General features: G+C 36.9%; 1 long non-coding RNA gene across 2 annotated transcripts in view; it reads left to right on the plus strand.

The window, feature by feature from the left end:
* LOC125615220 overlaps positions 1-7,064 on the plus strand; it is a 50,882-nt gene that overhangs the window by 18,792 nt on the left and 25,026 nt on the right. The window contains exon 3 of one of the 2 annotated variants that reach the window (XR_007345761.1): positions 143-596. The exons of the other annotated variant lie outside the window; for it this stretch is intronic. This is a non-coding gene — a long non-coding RNA (uncharacterized LOC125615220). Of the gene's footprint in view, positions 1-142; positions 597-7,064 lie in introns of those variants that run through there. 2 annotated transcript variants of the gene reach the window in all.

Raw genomic sequence — 7,064 nt, forward strand, 5'->3', positions numbered from 1 at the left:
TCTTGCCTGGGCTGTGGATTGGCCTACTTGTCCATCTAGAGGTAGGAAAAGTTGGTCATTATCCGGACTTCAAATTGTGTATAAAGTCTGACAACACTTTCTGTTTTTCGAGAATAATTTAAGCTTTTCTGAACTTTTTTAGGTAAAAGCACACTTAATCATCTTGCAGCAACACTGGAAGCTGTCCAGCTGTAGGACAAATCAAAGAGCTTTCTCTAAAAAAGCCCTGAGCCGGATACCTCAGCTTTGGATAAGTACTAGTGGGAGAAAGGCAAGGACCCTGTTTCTGGAAATCTTCAAACCCGGTCTGAGTAAAAGCAGATCCATTGACCCTTTGGGGAAAAGCTTAAGACTCAAGCATGAAAAGAAGTGCATAGTCCATGAATAATAATTTTTTATTTTTGTAAATTGAGAATATAGAACAGCTTACAATTATGAGCCATAAAGATAATTCTTAAGCAAGAATTTCTTCCTTAATTGACTTGTCTGAATATTCACCCTCCCTTCCCCCAAAAAATAAACCAAAGTATTACTGGCTCTGGCAGTTTTATACTAAAATGCAAGGTTATATATAATCCGGGAAAACCTAAGATAAGCACATCCTTCCTAATTGCCTCTTTCTAGGTTATGTTTCTTGTAACTCCTTGAGTTAAAGGCTCAAGGCATAATTTTGGGATATTTATCATATTTTATGCCTCTAACTCTGCAATGTTGGTCCTCCTGGGACCCATTCTAGGAAAGGTGATGGAAACACAGGCTAAGTGAATCCCCCCCTTCCTTGACCAACCACACTAGCTGCCAATTCTCCAGTGTCACCAGCTTAGATGGCTATTGTCCCTCCTTTATTAAATAACTGGGGTTTTTTCATTTTATAATTATAGTGTTAATCAAAAATATAAAACTTGTCCTATACAAAAATGTCCTGCACAAAAATATCACCTGTTTGCCTTCAAGTTTCATGTTTATTTTGCATATTTTTCTTCTTTTAAAAAGTGTTCACATGGGTTTTAATATTTTTTATAAATTTTACAAATGTCATCAACCTGAAATTTTATAATGTTGAAAGCAAATGCAAGGTGGAGTTATATAAATCTCAAATATCATTTCAGTAAACATCAGTACATAGTTTAAAAAAAAAACATTTAAAAGACTTAAAGCTTTGAAATTTCTAAGTTTATAATTTCTAGAAATACTTTAGAATAATCCTTCCTACTTAAAGATTTCAAAGGGTTTGAATTAATTGTGAAATATTCAGACCATAATAAATCAGGCTAAAAGGGAATAAAAACTAAATCATCTGATTTTGTGTCTTAAGCTATTGAGAAATGATGTCAACTTGGGAAAATATAAATTATTGAGTGTCACTTTATACTCAATTTTACCCAGCTCTCATTTGGTACATTATCAGATGGCAAAAATTATATGCAGAGAACAATCTTTTTCTATTCGTTATGTTCATATATAGTAGTCCTCCTTAACCAGTTTGTGATTTTTCTTTCAGCCATTTTAATATTTCACATTCTGAAAATATTAAATGGGAAGTTATAGAAATAGATAATAAGTGTCAAATTGCACAGCATTCTAAGTAATATAATTAAATCTCACACTGTCTATCTCCATCCTACCTGGGACAGGAATCATACCTTTCTCCATTGTGCTCACACCTATTAGTCACTTGTTATCTCTCTCAAATATCGGATCAACCCTCATGGTATTGCAATGTTTGTGTTCAAGTGACCTTTATTTTACTAATAATGGCACCAATGCACAAAAGTAATGATGCTGATAATTTTAAATATGGTATAGTTGCTTGATTTTATTGTTGTTTTTAATTTTGTATTATACCTAATTCATAGAGTAAATTTGATCATAGATAAGTGTGTATAGGAAAACAGTGTGTGTGTGTGTGTAGTTTTGTAGTATCCTCAATTTAGCCATCCTTTACGTGTTGGAACATATCCCCTGTGGATGAAGAAGAAGTAGTGAATTCCCATGGATATCAACATTAAAGTGTTACAGCCCCAAAGAACTATATTTGCTTTCTGGAAATTTTTTTTCTCCTGTATTAGCCGGTTTTTTGTCACTGTGATAAAATACTTGACAAAAACAACTTAAAGGAGGACAGATTTACTTGGAATCATGGTTCCAGAGGATTCAGTCCATGGCCAGTTGGCTTCCTTGTTTCTGGAATATGGTGAGGCAGAACATCAATGCAGAAGGGTATGGCAGAGAAAAACTGCTCACCTCATGGAAACAGGGAAAAAGAAAGAAGAGGGGCTGGGGAAAAATACACTCCTCAAGGGCAAAATCCCAAGGACCCACACCCTCCAACTAGGTTCCACCTTCCAAAGTTTTCACCACTTCCCAGTAGTTCATTCAAGTATGGATTCCTCAATGGATTAATACATTGATGAGGTCAGAGCCCTCATAATGCAATCACTTCTCAACATCCCACCTCTGATTAATGCTGCATTGGGAACCAAGCCTTCAACACACGAGTCTTTGGGAAACACTTCACATCCAAACCATATAACTCCTCTGCTCTGCATCTATTCCTATTTCTTGTCCCATGTTACAATATCCACAATTATTCTGAGAACTTCTGATGTCAACTTCTGCCTCTGTAGCTTATGCTTTAATAAAATAGTCTTCCCTTCTTTCTTCAGTACCTATTTACTGGGTGCTTATGTTGTTAGCCTGTGGATAAGGTGCTGAGGACACAGAACTAAGTAGATACAGTTCCTGTCCTCAGTAAATAGGTATTCTCAAAAGTCATTCACCCCCTCTAAAGCCTAGTATCTTCACCTACAAAATAAGGTAATAATAATTACTCTATAAGTTATTGTGAGGATTAAATGGAAAAAACAATTTTTAAACACTTGACAAAATGCTTTGGCAAATACTTAACTCTCATTTTATTCCCTGGGTGCTATAATAGAGAAAATTCAACAAAAGATGTAGTGTTTGAACCATGTCTTGGAAAATATCATTCTTCAAAGGGAAGGTGATGGAAAACATTCTAGATATTGGGAATATCCGTTCTGAACACAGGGAAGTTGAAAGAGCATTTACACCAGGTATTTGAAAGAAGTGGAAAGTTATTCCATTAAGCTAAGAACAAGAAAGATATGAAACCTGAAAGCTAGACTGGTGTAATGGATTTAATTCTGCAGAACACAAGAACACAGGGACTCAAAATAAGAAAATAGCATGATTCTACTGGTATAGTGGTAAGATCATTGTGGTTTGTTAATGAAAAATGAGTTTGTGCTGCTGGAGCTCCAAACAGTGAAGTCAAGCAAGAGATTTACCAGATCAAATGAAAAAACTATGTCTGAACTAAGATAATGGCACTTATTGAATGATGAAGTATGAGTTTTAAAATATTTTTAAAATATTTTAGGCGTATCATCTTCCATATGTGATCACTGACTGAACCTTAGTATTCACATAGATGGTTATGGAGATAGGGAAACATCATTTAGACAGGGAAAAAACCCAAGGGACTACCTATCCTAAGAGGGCAGGGCAAAAGAAAGGAACCAATACAGAATCTGTGAAGAAAGGGTATAATTGCAGAGAATATTCTATTTGGAGTCAAGAGAACAGAGAGTTCTAAAAAGAAGAAATTAAAGATACATGCCAATATCATTGAAAGTTCAAGAAAGAGAACTTGGAGAAAGTTGGTTCAATCTTCTAGGCCAGGATTGAGAACGAGAGAGAATGTACTACCTCTATTCCAGTTGGATTTGAGGAAGGGGTGTCTTCAGAGCAAACTAGTGTTTTGTTTAAATTGAGAAAACAGAAGTAGCACTCTATAGAAAGTTTAACAATGTCGGAGAAATGTAAAGATCCAGTGTTCCAGTAGGAATGATTAGGTGGAGAGCCATGAGGTGAAGGGGGGAGAAGTCACCAGACCACCAGGAAAGAACAAGACTGGACTACATAGAGATAAGAGTATGAGAAGATTAATGGTGAGGGAACTCTGACTCTTTTTATCTTTTTCTTAATTGAAATAATTTTCAGCACTTTGAATTCCTTTCTGATATCTCATTAACTTAGTAATTTAATGCTTTGGCTGATCTTCAGTTCTACCCTGTTAAGGCAATATGCCAATCTAAGCAGCCGTGATGCCAACCACCATCCTGAGAAAGCACAGTCAAGTTGGTCCACAATTGCAAAAGCTTTTCCTCTCAGATTGAAAGCTGCCTCTGTGAGCTTCTCACTTGTCAGCTCTGCATTTAGTGACAGTCTTGATATGCTTCATAGATATGTTTATAGTGGATTCTGATCATTGTCCAAGCAAGGAAAACCTAAATCTGCATTCTTCTGATTCAACTGCTTATCTTTGTAAAACACATAAAGAACTGTTACTTACTAGTCAAGACAGGATGTTATCCTGCAGGAGCTGCCTGAAACTTCATCATCACCGTACAAAAAAAGCTGGCACAGTCTAGGTGTGCCCCTTGTAGTTATTCAATAAACTAAGAAAAAGATTGAGTAAACCACATGTCTACATTGAAAGATAAAGTTCCAAAAATTGTTCTTGTCACCAGATATGCCTTGTCGAGGACCCTGTTTTCTTTCGCCAAGATGCTGAGTCTAATATTTTACAGCCAGCTTTTTCAGCAGTCCTGTGGTTAGAGAAAATGATGTACTGCTATAGTAACCACATTTGGAACCACAGCATGAATAATTTAATCAACATGGCATGAAGGATATTGCTGAATTGAGCAGTTTACTCTAGTGTCAAATTAGTAAATGAGTTATCAAGGTCATCATTAATATGTGTACCCAAGTATGGTGGATTTAACAAATGCCCCCCTCCCAATTCCTTGATGCTCCTATCAAAAAGTAGATTCTATGTCCCATACCCTCAAAACCAGAAAAACTTATGGATTACAGCCAATAAACTGTGATGTGATTCCAAGGCTAAGTCAGAAAAGGCCACACAGCTTTTCTTGGGACACTCTGAAGTCTGACTACCTTAAAACCATAATACCAGAAACTACATGTGTAGGCACTCAGCTGAAGTTCAGTTAGCTCCCAGGGAACAACCAACATCAGTTACTAGCTATGTAAAAGACTCATCGTGAACAATTCAGCCCTACTGAACTTTCAGGCTAATATTGGCCTGCGTATAGGAGATTCCAACAGAGAATCATCCCTCCAAGGACTTTCCAAATTCCTAATCCACAAAATTAAGAGCAAAACAAAAATGTTGTTTCAATTAGATAAGTTTAAAAATAAATTGTTTCACAGCAATAGTAACAAAACCAGAATTTGCTTTCTGGAAGTGGAATACTGCTAAAATTTACAACATCCCCCCCCCCACCACCACCACCAAATGCATCAACTTTGAGACTCAGTATTGAGTAGTGAGCAAAACTGGAAAAGCCTTGAGGAAACTATTTTAAAAATCGAATGGCCTTTTAAGAGAGTGCCAGTGAGAGCTTAAAGGTAGATCCTTTCTCTACAATGAGAAAGTTAGCTAAAGTCTTGCCCGTAGAATCAAGGAAAATAGAAAATTTGCATCATGAACATCATATTTTCTGACCTTAAAATATACTACAAAGCTATAGAAATCAAAATAGCATGGTACTGGCATAAAAACAGGCACAGAACAATGGAACAGAACAGAATGCCCAGAAATAACCCCAGGATTTACAACCCACTCACTCTTAACAAAGGAGCCAAAAACATACATTGGAGAAATCACGTTCTTTTTAATAAATGATGCTGGAGAAACTGGATATTCATACATAGAAGACTGAAACTTAACCCCTACCTTTCACTCTGTACAAAGATCAACTCAAAATGAATCAAAGACCTCTAGATTATGGAAATATTAGAAGAAAATATAGGGGAAATTCACGAAGACACTGGTACAGTCAGTGATTTTTTTGTTTTTTAGTAAAACCCTCAGAAGCACAAATAACAAAAGAAAAAATAGACAAAATGATTATATTGAACTAAGAAGCATCTTTACACAAAGGAAAATATCAACAAAGTGAAGAGACTGACCTATAGAATGGAAAAAATTGTAATATTCATCTGAAAAATAATTAACATTTTTATAATAATCCTTACAAAAAATCAGTAACAAAAATGTCCTATTGAAAAATTAGCAAATTATACAAAGAGACATTTCTCAAAACAATAAATTCAAATAACCAAAACATTTATGAAAAATGCTCAATATCATTAGCAATTAGCTAACTGCAACCAAAATCACAGAATGGTGTATTTATTTCTCCAAGTTAGAATGATCATTAGCCAAAAGAAAAAAATAACCAATGTTGTTTAAGTATGTAGAGAAAAGAGAACTTTTATTCACTGTTAGTGGGAATATAAATTAGTACAGACTCTATGGATAACAGCATGGAGGTTTCTCAGAATCTAAATATAGATCTACCATATGATCCAACTATCTCAGTTCTGGGTATATATCCAAAGGAGATGACATCAGTGTACCAGAAATACCTACATGCTCATATTTATTGCTGTATAGTTCACAATAACTAAGATGTAGAATCAGCTTAGATGCCCATCAACAGATTACTGAATAAAGACAATGTAAAGGGTGCACACAATGTAATATTATTCATCCCTAGGAAAGAATGAAATCCTGATTCAGCAAATCGCCCCGCAGCTAGAGTTTGCAGCGCGCGCTGGGATAGACGCAGGGTTACAGCGCTGCAGTTTCTGCCAGCCGCGCAAGCACCGTACTCAGGGCTGAATTCTGGGTTCGAGACGGGGGAAGGAAGCGGTCCATCTCGGTTCTCCACACCGGTCAGACCACAGAGGAGGCCAGCAGCCACCATGTTGGTAAACTGACGTCACCTTCCCTGTTTTCGACTGACCGCAGCTCATTCAGCCATAGATCAGGTAATTTCAGGCTGCAATTCGCCTGCGGCTTGCAGACAGATTGCTAGGGTTCAACGCCTGGGTGCTTCTTAGAACCTGAGCTTATCGGAGCGAACACCGAGCGCGGGGCGACCGAGTTCCGGCTCCCAGAACCGTCCCGGAACCGCCCTGGCCCAGGGCCGCGGAAACTGCTTCTC

This window comes from Marmota marmota, unplaced genomic scaffold (assembly GCF_001458135.2).
Source record: "Marmota marmota marmota unplaced genomic scaffold, marMar, whole genome shotgun sequence".
NCBI classification, from domain to species: domain Eukaryota; kingdom Metazoa; phylum Chordata; class Mammalia; order Rodentia; family Sciuridae; genus Marmota; species Marmota marmota.